This window comes from Capra hircus, chromosome 7 (genome assembly GCF_001704415.2).
Source record: "Capra hircus breed San Clemente chromosome 7, ASM170441v1, whole genome shotgun sequence".
In the NCBI taxonomy this organism is placed as follows: Eukaryota; Metazoa; Chordata; class Mammalia; order Artiodactyla; family Bovidae; genus Capra; species Capra hircus.
The window spans coordinates 79,107,081-79,121,180 of NC_030814.1; the positions used below are offsets into that span (position 1 = coordinate 79,107,081).

General features: G+C 46.0%; 1 protein-coding gene across 2 annotated transcripts in view; it reads left to right on the forward strand.

Moving 5' to 3' along the window:
- The window catches only part of SNCAIP (synuclein alpha interacting protein), a 168,878-nt gene continuing 162,328 nt past the window's right edge, over nucleotides 7,551-14,100 (forward strand). The window contains exon 1 of one of the 2 annotated variants that reach the window (XM_018050676.1): nucleotides 7,551-7,774. The gene's annotated coding sequence lies outside the window, so the exon portion shown is untranslated. The remainder of the gene's footprint in view (nucleotides 7,775-14,100) is intronic. The other variant, XM_018050675.1, reaches the window with a different exon arrangement.

Genomic DNA, 14,100 nt, shown 5'->3' on the forward strand with positions numbered 1-14,100 from the left:
GTTGTCATTTCCTTCCCCAAAGGATCTTCCCAACCCAGGGATCAAACCTGGGTCTCCTGCATTGTAGGCAGGTGCTTTATCATCTGAGCCATCAGGGAAATCCCATAGTGAGAGGTCAATTCAAATAGATCTGAAGGCAACAAGCCACTCTGGGAGGGAAAAGGTTTTCCATAAAAAGTATCCAGGAAAAAGGGACCTACTGAAGATGATGTAGGTGGAGTCCCTAGAAAAAGACCAATCCACTGAACCCAGGTTACTGTAGAAACATGACTTTTAAATCACAATGGTAGGTTTGCAGATGAAGCTTAAGAATGGGCAGTGTCTCTCAAGGCCAACATGAATAGTGCATCCAAATCAACTTTAGGTAGAATAAAGTACTGCTGCTGCTAAGTTGCTTCAGTCGTGTCCGACTCTGTGCGACCGCATAGACAGCAGCCCACCAGGCTCCCCCATCCCTGGGATTCTCCAGGCAAGAACACTGGAGTGGGTTCAAATCTGACTATTGGGTTAAAGTAATTATAGTTAAATCTAGCCATGAATACTTGTATAGAGTTTGAATCCAGAATTCCTCTAGGTATCTTTACACCAACTTTTGCACCCTGCTTGTAGCTCGTTATGGAAGAGGAACACAGGGGAAAGATCACGGTCCCAAATCAGTTGATTTACTGAAAACCCCTTAATGTCTCATGGATAGTTGTTTGTTTGTTTTTTGGGGGGTGGTTTTTGGTGTGTTTTTGCTCCAGAGTGTCTCAGAACAAATGACAAGACATTCATCTGATTGTAGTTTTGTGCATGGTCTAATTTTTCCCATTTAAAAATCCCAACAATAAAATTGCCAGTGATCTGTAAGGATGGGTAAAATGCTGCTGCTGCTACTGCTGCTAAGTCGCTTCAGTCGTGTCCGAGTCTGTGCGACCCCATAGACGGCAGCCCACCAGGCTCCTCCATCCCTGGGATTCTCCAGGCAAGAACACTGGAGTGGGTTGCCATTTCCTTCTCCAATGCATGAAAGTGAAAAGTGAAAGTGAAGTCGCTCAGTCGTGTCCGACTCTTAGTGACCCCATGGACTGCAGCGTACCAGGCTCCTCCGCCCATGGGATTTTCCAGGCAAGAGTACTGGAGTGGGGTACCATTGCCTTCTCCAGGGTAAAGTACAGTAACAGGATTAAATGGAATCTCACGATAATCTCAGCAAATCAGATTAACGATGCATAAAATTTCTCCTATACCTAATCTTCTACTGACATTGCTATATTATAAGCAGCTAAGCTGCTAGGTTTGAATTTCATCTCCCTCCCCAATTTTAACTTTATTAGACTTGCTAAAACGACTGAACTGAACTGAACTGAAAATGAAGCAAAAGGCTAAAACTTGCTCCAGGAAGAGAAAAAAAAAGGAAATATTGCAGGGAAAAAATCACTAGAAAGTGAAGACGTGATCATGGAAAACAGGTTAGGTGAGAATGCTAAATTCCTAATCAGACTCAGCTCAGGCATACAAATACCCATAAGTATAGCCCTCCCATGTGATGCTAGTGGTAAAGAACCCTCCTGCCAATGCAAGAAAGACACAGGTTTCATCCCTGGGTCAAGAAGATCCCCTGAAATAGGAAACGGCAAGCCACACCAGTATTCTTGCCTGGAGAATTCCCATGGACAGAGGAGCCTGGCGGACTACAGTTTATGAGGTTGCAAAGGGTCAGACATGACAGAGCGACTAACACTTTCACTTTCATACCAAAGATAAGCTCGATAGAAGAAAGCAACAGAATGGGAAACACTAGAGATCTCTTCAAGAAAATTAGAGATACCAAGGGAACATTTCATGCAAAGATGGGCTCAGTAAAGGACTGAAAGGGTATGGACCTAACAGAAGCAGAAGATATTAAGAAGAGGTGGCAAGAACACATGGAAGAACGATACAAAAAAGATCTTCACGACCCAGATAATCATGATGATGTGATCACTAATCTAGAGCCAGACATCCTGGAATGTGAAGTCAAGTGGGCCTTAGAAAGCATCACTACGAACAAAGCTAGTGGAGGTGATGGAATTCCTGTTGAGCTGTTTCAAATCCTGGAAGATGCTGCTGTGAAAGTGCTGCACTCAATATGCCAGCAAATTTGGAAAACTCAGCAGTGGCCACAGGACTGGAAAAGGTCAGTTTTCATTCCAATTCCAAAGAAAGGCAATGCCAAAGAATGCTCAAACTACTGCACAATTGCACTCATCTCACATGCTAGTAAAGTAATGCTCAAAATTCTCCAAGCCACGCTTCAGTAATATGTGAACCATGAACTCCCTGATGTTCAAGCTGGCTTTAGAAAAGGCAGAGGAACCAGAAATCAAATTGCCAACATCCACTGGATCATGGAAAAAGCAAGAGGGTTCCAGAAAAACATCTATTTCTGCTTTATTGACTATGCCAAAGCCTTTGGCTGTGTGGATCACAATAAACTGTGGAAAATTCTGAGAGAGATGGGAATACCAGACCACCTAACCTGCCTCTTGAGAAACCTGTATGCAGGTCAGGAAGCAACAGTTAGAACTGGACATGGAACAACAGACTGGTTCCAAATAGGAAAAGGAGTATGTCAAGGCTGTATATTGTCACCCTGCTTATTTAACTTCTATGCAGAGTACATCATGAGAAACGCTGGACTAGAAGAAGCACAAGCTGGAATCAAGATTGCCAGGAGAAATATCAATAACCTCAGATATGCAGGTGATACCACTCTTATGGCAGAAAGTGAAGAGGAACTAAAAAGCCTCTTGATGAAAGAGGAGAGTGAAAAAGTTGGCTTAAAGCTCAACATTCAGAAAACGAAGATCATGGCATCTGGTCCCATCACTTCATGGGAAATAGATGGGAAAACAGTAGAAACAGTGTCAGACTTTATTTTGGGGGGCTCCCAAATCACTGCAGATGGTGATTGCAGCCATGAAATTAAAAGACGCTTACTCCTTGGAAGAAAAGTTATGACCAACCTAGATAGTATATTCAAAAGCAGAGACATCACTTTGCCGACTAAGGTCCGTCTAGTCAAGGCTATGGTTTTTCCTGTGGTCATGTATGGATGTGAGAGTTGGACTGTGAAGAAGGCTGAGCACCAAAGAACTGATGCTATTGAACTGTGGTGTTGGAGAAGACTCTTGAGAGTCCCTTGGACTGCAAGGAGATCCAACCAGTCCATTCTGAAGGAGATCAGCCCTGGGATTTCTTTGGAAGGAATGATGCTAAAGCTGAAACTCCAATACTTTTGGCCACCTCATGAGAAGAGTTGACTCATTGGAAAAGACTGTGATGCTGGGAGGGATTGGGGGCAGGAGAAGGGGACGACCCAGGATGCGATGGCTGGATGGCATCACGGACTCGATGGACATGAGTCTGAGTGAACTCCTGGAGTTGGTGATGAACAGGGAGGCCGGACGTGCTGAGATTCATGGGGTCGCAAAGAGTCAGACACGACTGAGCGACTGAAATGAACTGAACTGAACTGAACTGAACTGAAAGAAGTTTAAAGGTTGTCTGAAGAAACTCAAAAGTGTTCAAAAGCTGGATTCCTAATCGTTGTATGTCAGTCACATTTCTTTGCTCTTGATTTTATGGTTATTTCAGAAGTTAGAACTGCTATAGAATTTATACTTCTGTTTATCATCTATTTCTATACTTCAGCTCTATGGCTTTTTGTAAAATGCACAAAGACTTTTCTCCTGTTTTATAAGATCTACAGTAAAGTGTCGTACGTTTATATCTCCTCATCTTATTATTTACCAATGTGGTCATATTTTAGGATGCACTTCCTCATTCTGTTGTGAGAAGTGGAGCCGCATGACTAGTTGTGGCCAATGAATTGTGACCAGTGGTGACCTGTATAATTTCTGAGCTGGAGTATTTAATTTCCCATATAAGACCTTCAAGTTCGCTTTCCCTCACTAGAGTGACCAGCAATATTGCTGTTAGTGGCTGTTTCATTAGGCTGGATTCTTAAAGTGAAAAAGATATGAAGCAGAGATGCTGCTGACCTGGAATTACCATACAGTGAGAACAAGAAATGCATTTTTAATGAGCTGTGGAAGTTTTTACTTGTTTCCTGAATGTTTGTTACTATAGTATAACCTAACCTATCATGACTGATACAATTATCTTTGCATGTGAAGTATTCTTGATACATTGTCGTTTAGGTGCTAAGTTTTGTCAGACTCTTTGCAGCCCCACTGGACTATACCTCTCGGGCTCCTCTGTCCATGAGATTCCCCAGGCAAGAATACTGGAATGGGTTGTTGTTTCCTTCTCCAGGCGATCTTCCCAACCCAGAGATAGAACTCATGTCTCCTGCGACTCCTGCATTGCCGCTGGACTCTTTACCCACTAAGCCACCTGGGAAGCCCAAAAGCATGGGCCCAACTGAATTATAGGTTCCAACCAGCAATCAGAAAGGACCGCAAACAGGGCTTTCTTCAGTGATTCACACTCTGCAATGAGAAATAAAAATCAGAGCCTTTAATGCAGAGGTGGATGTCTTATTAAGCAAATCAACACTTAAAGAATGGGAAAAAGAAAAGAAAAAAGAATAGTTTCTATTTGATCGTTGGCAGTGTTGTAGCAGGTTTATTCAATTTTTGTAGCACAATAAAGATATATTATGGAAACTGGGTAAAAAGAAAGAGGCAGCTGTTTAATTGTAATAATTGAATGAATAATTACATGGCAGCTCTTTGGCAGATGATTTACAGTGAAATGAATTTCTGTACTAATTATTTTCAGTAGCTAACTCTTGAATATAAAAATCTGCTCAGTGATGAAGATCCAAATATGAGTAATATGAACTCCCTGGCATGAATGGAAACTGACAACTGAAGAGTAGGGGAGAAGAAATGGACGTGAAGCAGAAATAAGTGCTCTAAGTGTTGCACACTCCAAGCTGTGGCAGGCCTGGGAGTTCTAAAAAGGGGTAAATGATCTAGTAGCTATGGCTGCTAAGCCATTCCATAGTTAGTACCAGCCTGTAGAGGCAGCTGCTTGAATAGAAAATTGAGTGTCAGAGAGTAGTTGGTAGTAAGAAGCCACTGAAGGAGTGGGCAGAGCAACTTATTAACTTGATAAAAACTCAGCGTTATTTTGAGAAAGCCGGCTTTCTTGCCGTCCAATCTAAAATCTAGCAGCTCTGTTTCAACTCCAGTTACTTCACTACTTCTACACTTTGGTGTATCAGTTTGTGGTTTAGGATTTGGCAAGACTGTGCACAGGAGAAGCAAGCCAACAAATGGTCCAAGTGAAAGCAGACTCATTGCCTGTGTGTATAAGCATAGGTTTAAGGCACAGTGTAAAAATAATCACAGGGAAACAATGGTAAATATGTAATCAAATACATGTTAGAATGAACCATAACAAAAGAAGTTTAAAAAAAAATGGGAAAATTTCTGAAACAATATCTCAAGACTGCTTTTTTAGACTATAGCATGCTCTTCCTTCGCTACACAAAACCGATATTTTCTCTCCTCAGCAATGTTTTCTGTCCATATAACAGGATCATAGCCATTCTTTGTTGAACTGTTTACACTGAGGTAACACTGGCCTACTTACTGTTAGATGTTTAAGGCAGTCGGAAGGAGATAGCCACGTATAACTTCAAAACATTACTCCTTCAATGTTAAAATTTGATTTTTCAAAAGCAGGCTGTCAAAATATTTAAGAGGATGGCAATAAAAGTGTGTGTGTATAGAACATATCAAGGGTGACACCAACTCCATCCATATCTACTGGATGGAAGCAAGATGTGCTTTTCTGAGAGTTTATAGTAGGCAAAAAAAAAAAGGCATTTTTATTTTAAACAGATGTGAAAGAATTAAACCCAATATTTTCAAGTATTTTTTAGTGCCATATGATGTCATCTGATTTTATATTTTCTGAGGGATAGTGGGTATTTTCAAATTGTGAAGCCACTTTCCGTGTATGTACTTAAAGTCTTATATATGATAAATTACAGTAAACAAATTACCACGCCGGCGGAACATACTTTCGGCTGTTTATGTAAGACAGCAGAGGGAGAAATTTAGTTTCTCAATCGGAAATGGAATCAAAAGCATGTGAAATGTCTTCTGCTGGCCTTCAAGGCAGTCCTTATTTCAGAGACTATGTACTCCTCATTCAAAGAGGTCCAGGGCAGGGAGGGCTGGGTGTGTCCTCCGGATAGTACAAGGGCCTCTTCCCTGCAGCGCCAACACAGCAGCCCCCGGACCTCGCAGGGACTACACTAGTCATCCAGGCAACCACAGTTTTTAAACAACCATGCCCTTCCTTTTTTACTGGTAATATGTTTTCAGTGACAGCCTTACACATGCTATACATCCCACTGCCACTAACCCAGATGGGGTCAAATTTCCCAGGATCGCTGCGCCACTCTTGTCCTCCGGAGTTGGCAAGGGAACCAGGCGGCCCCTAAACAGACAGACGAGAGAACTTGCTTCCTCACACTTTGCTCTGGAGCAGCATCAGACAAGCGGCCACACCCAGGAGCAGGACAGTGGCCCTCAAAGGCTTTGCTGAGTGAGCTTCTCTGAGCCATCTCTGCCGGGGTGGGGAAAGAGCCTTCTTAAAAACCATTTAAAGCTTTCCAAAGGGCAAGAGCGAGACGATCGTGAGCCAAGGTTAGCATCAGTGGTTCCACTCCTCCAGACTTCACTTCGGAAATAAGGAAAGAGTCAGTCACCAGTGCTGACTGACGGATGCCTCGTCCAGCAGCTCCCCGCCCCCTCCCAATTAAGACAGAGCCGCTGAGAGTAAAGTTCATATTACTAAAGGGCCGTCGGTGTATTAAACGTTGCTGAATTAGAAACACCATCAGTTCAGACCAAAGTCTGCTCCATCCACCACCCATACTCGAGCACGGAACCTTCCGGGCAAAGACCCCTCAGCCTGCCTTCCTTGGCGAAGTCCTCGAGGGTGGGCGAGACCGGGTTGGGGGCGGGCGGGGAGGATTGGGGTTTAGGACTGTGCCAACGCAAAAATCCTCTGCCAAGGGGCTCCCGAAGCAGGGCCGTTTCCCAGGACCGTGCCCATGTTTCGTCGCCCCCTGCCCGAGTGTCTCTGCCCGGCCGAGGCTGGAACCCTGGAATGGGTTGGGGACCAATGAGATGGCAGCGGTTGACGCAGGGATCACGGTGAGGGGCGATTTCATCTCCCGGGGGTGGGGGGAGAGGCCGCCCAGCGGGGGTGGGGGGCGGAGGCGAAAGGGGGTAAAAAGTGGGAGGGGAGGAGATCGGAGACAGCCAGTTGAGCAGCAGAGACACAGAGGTGCGAGGGCCAAAGGTACAGAAGAAAAGAGCAGGTTCGCGGGCGCGGAGGCTGCGCGGCCGGGGCCGCGGGGAGGGCGGGGGAGGGTCGCCGTCAGTCAGGCCGAGCGGGGCTCGCGGGCCGGGGGGCGGGCGCCGGGCGCGCGGCGGCGGCGGGAGGGCGCGACGGCCGCGGCCGTGGAGACCGCGCCCCCGCCCGGCGGTGCGCCGCGCTCGGCGCTCCGCGTCCCTCCGCGCCAGCTCCGCGCCCGCCGCCCCGGGGCTGCCCTCCTCCCGCTGCCGCGCGCCCGTTGGGGGGCCCGGGGGGAGCGGCGCCGGAGGCCCGGCCGCATTGTGACGTAGCGGGGCCGCGGCAGCGCCTCCGCCGCCCGCCGGCTCCGGCGGTTCCTACTCCCGCCGCCGCCGTCCATCTGTCTGTCCGTCCGTCCGTCCGTCCGTCCGTCCGCATTTTTGAGCAGCCGCAGCGCCGGGCGCCCGGGGTGAGTCCAGGTCCCGGGGTGGGCGCCGCGGGGAGACGGGGGTGGGGCGCGACGGCGCGAGCGACTGAGCCTTTCCAAGTTTGCACCGGGCGACCCGGGCGGGGGTGCCCCCAGCCCCGCCGTGAGCCCCGGGGGGGCCCCCTTTGTGCGGCGAATCCCGGCGGCTCGAGTGGCGGCGGTGCCTCTGCAGAAAGGGTTTGGGGGGAGGTCTCTATAGTAACGTTGGCGGCGCCAGCCCAGCGGCTTCTCTTCTTGAGGGAGGGGGGAGGAGGCCCCCACCTCAGGTTCCAAAGGATTGCTCTTTTCCTTTGCCGGTTTCGTGTGGTTATTATTCTTCCTGCCACCTGGGATGGTGTGGGAGGCAGGGATGGGCAGTGCCGAGGCTCCTAAGAATTGAGGTAACCAGGGACGAAGTAATAGTCATAGAAACAGTACCAACAATAATAGTAATCGCGAAAGAGGGACGCCTGGGGTTGCCGCGCGGCCCAAGGGGAGCCCCTCGCTCTTGGGCACCGCGGCCCCCTGGCTGCCCGGTTCTCTAGGGCACCACCCTCGGGCGCTGTCCTGTGTTCGCCGCTCGTCCGGGTCAGTTATGTAGCCAGGAGTGTTTCTCTCCTGGCCTCCTTTCGCGCTGATGTCTCTCATCTGCAGGTGGTAAGCGAGGTGACTGGTAATTTGGCTATTGTCAAATGCCACGTTTTGTTTATTTCATTTTTACGAAAGGAAAAGAGGGAAAATTATGAGCCATTACTGGCAGCCATACAGTTTCCACAGGAAATACTAGCATTCTTTGAGGAACACGCTACTGCTTGCGGGGAAGAAAGTCTTTAGGAAACAAAAAGGCAACAGCATTGTTGCTCATTTTCAATGGACCGCTAGGAGAGGGGAAACGTGGTGTTTTTTCCTGTGGGAACAGGCTTGCCTTGGGAAAGTTAATTAAGGAAGCTTACTGTCGGTGGCCCGTTTTTCACTTGCTGGTGGCTGGACCCCACTCCTCCTGGCTATTACCGACAACTGTCCATCAAAGAGCCGCCAGGAAGGGAGAACCACTGCAGGACAGTCTCACCACACACCATGTGCTGTGGAGCCCAGCCAGGGTGCAGTGTGCAGAATGAAATAAGGGCTGTCTGGGGAGGTTTATGAGGATTGCATGTGTGCAGAAGTGTGTCAGTTCTCCAAGGTGTCACTCTAAACACATCATTTTCAAGCATGGCTTTCCCTGCTGAATCTGCAGAAAAGCAAAAACCTATTTCTCTTATTATGGAGCAGACGTCCCAGTTGGGAATGGGTTGAAATCTGTATTTCTTTGTATATATTGAAATTTTCAAAGACAGAGAGGATAAGGTTTAGGAAAGCAGTATGCTAATGGGTTCACATCTAGAGAATGTCTGTTGGGTATTTCTGATGCATCTCAACGTTAAATTACGTTCAGCCTGGCTGGAGTCTAGGGAGACACCCTTCAGGTGTCCTTTATTTGAAAAAGTGTGACATTTTGTTCCCATTGCAGAAGTCTCTCTGGAAGGCAGTATTAACTGAAGATTACCCAAATATGTAGGAGTTTCAAGTCTAGACACAGAAAGAAGATGGTGCTTCTCTTAAGGATCTTTGGACATCTCAGTTAGAAATAAAATATAAAAAAATAAATAATACAGCTTTGAACATAAACTTCATTTTATCTAGAGCAAGCATTTCATGAGGAAAGGTTACAATATAGTAGATTTGAAATGATGCTGCAGTTATTGATTTGACATTTACTACTGTGTATGGATGTCCAAAAGGAAGGGACTAAGGCAAATGAGTTTCTCTGTCTACTGTGTCATAGCTCTGCCACTTTCCACTAGTTGTTCTTGTGCAGGTGTACAGTGGAAATTCAGGACAGAGGCCAAGAAACTTTCTGTGCACTGTTGTCTTGGAGGGAATTGCAGCAGTATTTTACTGCTCTTAAGAGGAGGAAAACCCACATAAACATCTAATACAAACAAATGATCTTTGATATTATCAGAGAAAGCCTGGAGTCATTTTTCTTGCCAGATTGAAGGCATTTCTTGTCAAAAGAGGAAATCTCCCAAGGAGCAGGTGCATCATTATAAGAAACACCAGGGAATTTTTTCTTTTAAATGCAAAATCTAATTGAATAGCAACAAGAGAATCAAGTGACACTCTTAGAATAGAAGGTTTGTTTTTGGCGGTCTGTCAGATTAGGGTTGCAAACCACATAGGAGAAATAGGTGTCTTGGGAGAAAAATAATTTCCTGGTGAAAATCAAACATTTGCTTCTGTGAAACTTTTACCTTTACATGCTTGTTTCCTTGTGCCCCTTAGATTGGTGTGCAGATTCTACTTGCAAGAATTAATTTTCTGGAATTAATTTTACTATGTAGTTAATCATGTATACTAAGCATGATTTTATGCCTGTAGATAACTGGATTTTATATTTTATAATTTATATATCTTATCACTCCTTTTTAAGCTTTTAAAATTATTGATCAAAATATGTGTTGAAATGATTAATGGTTTTGATTTTTAATTGATATGATTGACAGCTGGGTCCTGGAAAAGTGCTGATTGATTACTAAATAGTCATTCCATATACACTTTGTACATACATGGGGTATAACAATATAAAATGCAGAGTCTCTTCACAAAGAACTCACAAGGGGGAAAATAGGATACATGAAAAATTAAGTAATGATACAAAACATGAAAGAAGATATTTTATGATTAATTGCACAAGACAGTGAGCAGTAATTGAAAAGGAATTCCCATGAGAAAGTAACCAAGTCAGCTTAGATGTTTTTCCGGTTATCCATTGCTATGTAACAAATCATCCCCAAATCATTGCTTAAAATGACTGTATTGCTTGCAATTGTGTGGTTGGTAGTTCAAGCCGGGTTCAGCGAGGTGGTTCTGCTACTGCTCTTGGCTAAGTTCCTCTGATATCTTCAGTCACCTGGTAGTTTGGATGATTAGGATGGTCTCATTTATGTCTGATAGTTATTAGGTCAGGTTAATAGGTAACTGTGGCATGGCCTCCCATTCTCCAGCTGACTAGCCTGGGCTTCTTTATGTGACAGACAAGCAGTATTCCAAGAGCAGCAAAAGAACAAACCCCGGTTTAAGGTGATTTTTAAGCCTCTGCTTGCATTATATTTGCTATACCTTCCCCTCAGCCAAATCAAATCAGAGGGTCTCCGCAGATTCAAGAGGGTATTGAAAGACTCTACTTGCTGTCAGCGGGAGCTGCAAAAATTTGTGGCAGTTTTTTTTCAACCTAGTATGTGTATGAAAATGCTTGTTCCAGCCAATGTTTTTGTGCTGAGGGATAGCGTACTGTAAGCTAGTGTACTTGGAGACAGCCCAGAATTGAGTTTAGGGAATTGCCCTATAAATCATTGTCCTGTAATCTTTGTTCTGTAAACCACAGAAAGAAAAGGAATGACAACGATAATAAAATTTTAGCTATATCCTATGCTAGTGGTGTGAGGATGGTTTGGAGACAGTAGGCTGGTAGCAGAGTCAGCAATCCATTGCTGAAGGGTGAGGAAGGCTCTGACAAGGGTGGAGGCAAGAGAGGATGGAAAGGAAGGGATCGATCTGTGCATTTGGGCTAAGTCGCTCCGTCGTGTCCTGTCCAACCCTTTGTGATCCTATGGACTGTAGCTGGCCAGGCTCCTCTCTTCGTGGGATTCTCCAGGCAAGAATACTGGAGTGGATTGCCATGCCCTCCTCCAGGGGATCTTCCCAACCCAGGGATCGAATCCATATCTCTTCCATCTCCTGCATTGGCAGATGGGTTCTTTACCACTAGTGCCACCTGGGAAGCAGGGATTGATCTGGGAGATCCCGTATTTTGGATTAGGTGACTGATTATACAAGGTTAGTGAAAGCCTAGAGTCAGAATCATTATGAGATTTAAAAAAGCTTAAGTGACTGAAAGAATGATTGTGCTGTTGTGAGAAATAGAGAAATCAATAAGTGATTTATTTGGGGGGAGGTGAAAAATTCGGTGCCAGGAAGATTGATTTAAAGAGATAAATGAACGTGAGAATGCTTTATAAGCTGCAGAGTATACTATGAATGTTACAATTGCTTAGTGTTTAAATCACAGTGGATTGTATACAGTTATGTTTCTCTAGTTGTAAAGCAACAGAAAACAAATGCAACCTGGAGGATATCCTGAGAGTCAAAGGGAAGTCAGAACCACTCTCAGGATAGAAACAGAACTCCTTTGGGGAGCTGGGGAGTAGAAACTGAAGGTCTTGTTCCTGAGGCACACAGCTGGCTGTTGGTCCTTGGAAGGCTCTGCCCTTGTACTTAGCAAAGCAGGAAGAACTCCTTTGGCCTAGTTTGAGTGGCAGGCACACTGCTGAGCCAGAAGCGTTCATCGACAGCCCTGCTCAGATAGCATACAATGGGGGAGTAGGTGGGTGCTTCCTCAAAGGACTTGGGAGCGCTGCTGTCAGAATTGAGAATGGACACAGGGCAGCAGAACCAACAAATCCCTGCCAGAGATGACCACTTGATGATTTCTTTGGGCCTGGCTACTGGGAGGAGAAGGAAATGGCAACCCACTCCAGTATTCTTGCCTAAGAATCCCGTGGACAGAGGAACCTGGTGAGCTGCTGTCCATAGGGTCGCACAGAGTCGAACATGACTGAAGCGACTTAGCATGCATGCATGCATTGGAGAAGGAAATGGCAACCCGCTCCAGTATTCTTGCCTGGAGAGTCCAGGGACAGAGGAGCCTGGTGGGCTGCCGTTATGGGGTCACACAGAGTCGGACATGACTGAAGCGACTTAGCAGCAGCAGCAGCTACTGGGAAGTGGGCAGGGTAGGAGGTGACACTTTAGGCATATTTACATAGAGATGCCAGTGCATTCGTGACAGTTAACACCCATGCTAGTGGCAGGAGAGAGCCAGCACCGTGTAGGCTCCTCTGTAAACGTCAGTGGACGTTTTATTAGAGGGGAGAGGAGTGCAAAACACGTTCTTTTCTGTCTTTCACCTGAGGGTTCAGTGGAGGTGCTGCTTCGCCAGCCTTCTTTTATAGGTGGCCTGTCTGAAATTCAGGTGGCCTCCCTACCATAGAGTGCAGCTGTCAGGCTGGCCGGAAACATCTGGCCTCACTCATATCCCGCAGTTCGGCTCAGGGGCACACACAGCTATGCTTTATGGAAGGGCCTGGGATGGACCAGCTCAAACCCAAGCCCACACTTTTTTATATCCCAGAAGATATTCCATAAACGTTAGTTTAGTGAGTGAATGTGCCATTATCTGCCACAGTAACATTTTCTAAAGCAGTCTGGTCTGGATTTTCATTATTCACAGAAGAATTGGCTATAAAGTCCCTAAATACCTTTTGTAGATTGAAATGTTGTAAGGTACTGATGGTGGTGGCTTAGTTGCTCAGTCATGCCTGACTCTTTGCCACTCCATGGACTGTAGCCCACCAGGCTCCTCTGTCCATGGGATTTCCCAGGCAAGAATACCAGAATGGGTTGCCATTTCCTTCTCTGGGATTTTCATTATTCGCAGAATTGGCTATCAAGTCCCCTAAATGCCTTTTGTAGATTGAAATGTTTTAAGGTATTTGTGTCACAGAAATACAGGTTTTTATAATCCCAGTTACAAAAATAGACCCTGGGGTTTTTTGAAACACAATTGTCTTTACTTTTTGTATCTGTCAGGACTCTTGGCAGCAAGTCACAGAAACCCAGTGTTCAAGTAGGAAGGAAGGGACATATCTTGGCTCCTGTGTTGGAAAAGTTCAGGGAGGACCAAGTTCTGATTTTCTGTCTTCCTCATGGTGGTAAAATGTTCATCAGCAGCTTTAGACTTAATCCCTGTGGGAAAAGAGAGTAATTCAGGATTAACTCTAATTAGACCACTTTGATCATATGCTCATGCCCGAACCAGTTTTTTTGGCCAGAGACTGGGAATATGTTCCTTGGCTCAGCCCTGATGATGGGCCCAGTCCTGTCCTGGAGCCTTCAGGAGCAGGAGGGAGTCTATGTGAGGGGTAGCTGGGTGCCAGGGAAGGTGTATGGGAGGGTGGGGAGGTTTATGGGGGGAGGGTGGTCAGTGAAGTCCTCCTAAACCCCGTGACCTGAGAGCAGGAAACGGGTGGGTTTTAAAGAGAAAATACTGAAAAAAAGAGAGTGGAGGCTGTGTAAGCAGAAGATACCTATTGTTCCATCTGTTGTCCCTGGAGGACATAGTATATCTTGCTAAGCCACCAAGCCGTAAACCTGGGGATGGCCCTGGTCTTTCCATCTTCCTTTCCACTTCCACCTAACCAATCACCAGGGCCTCCAGATCCATCTCT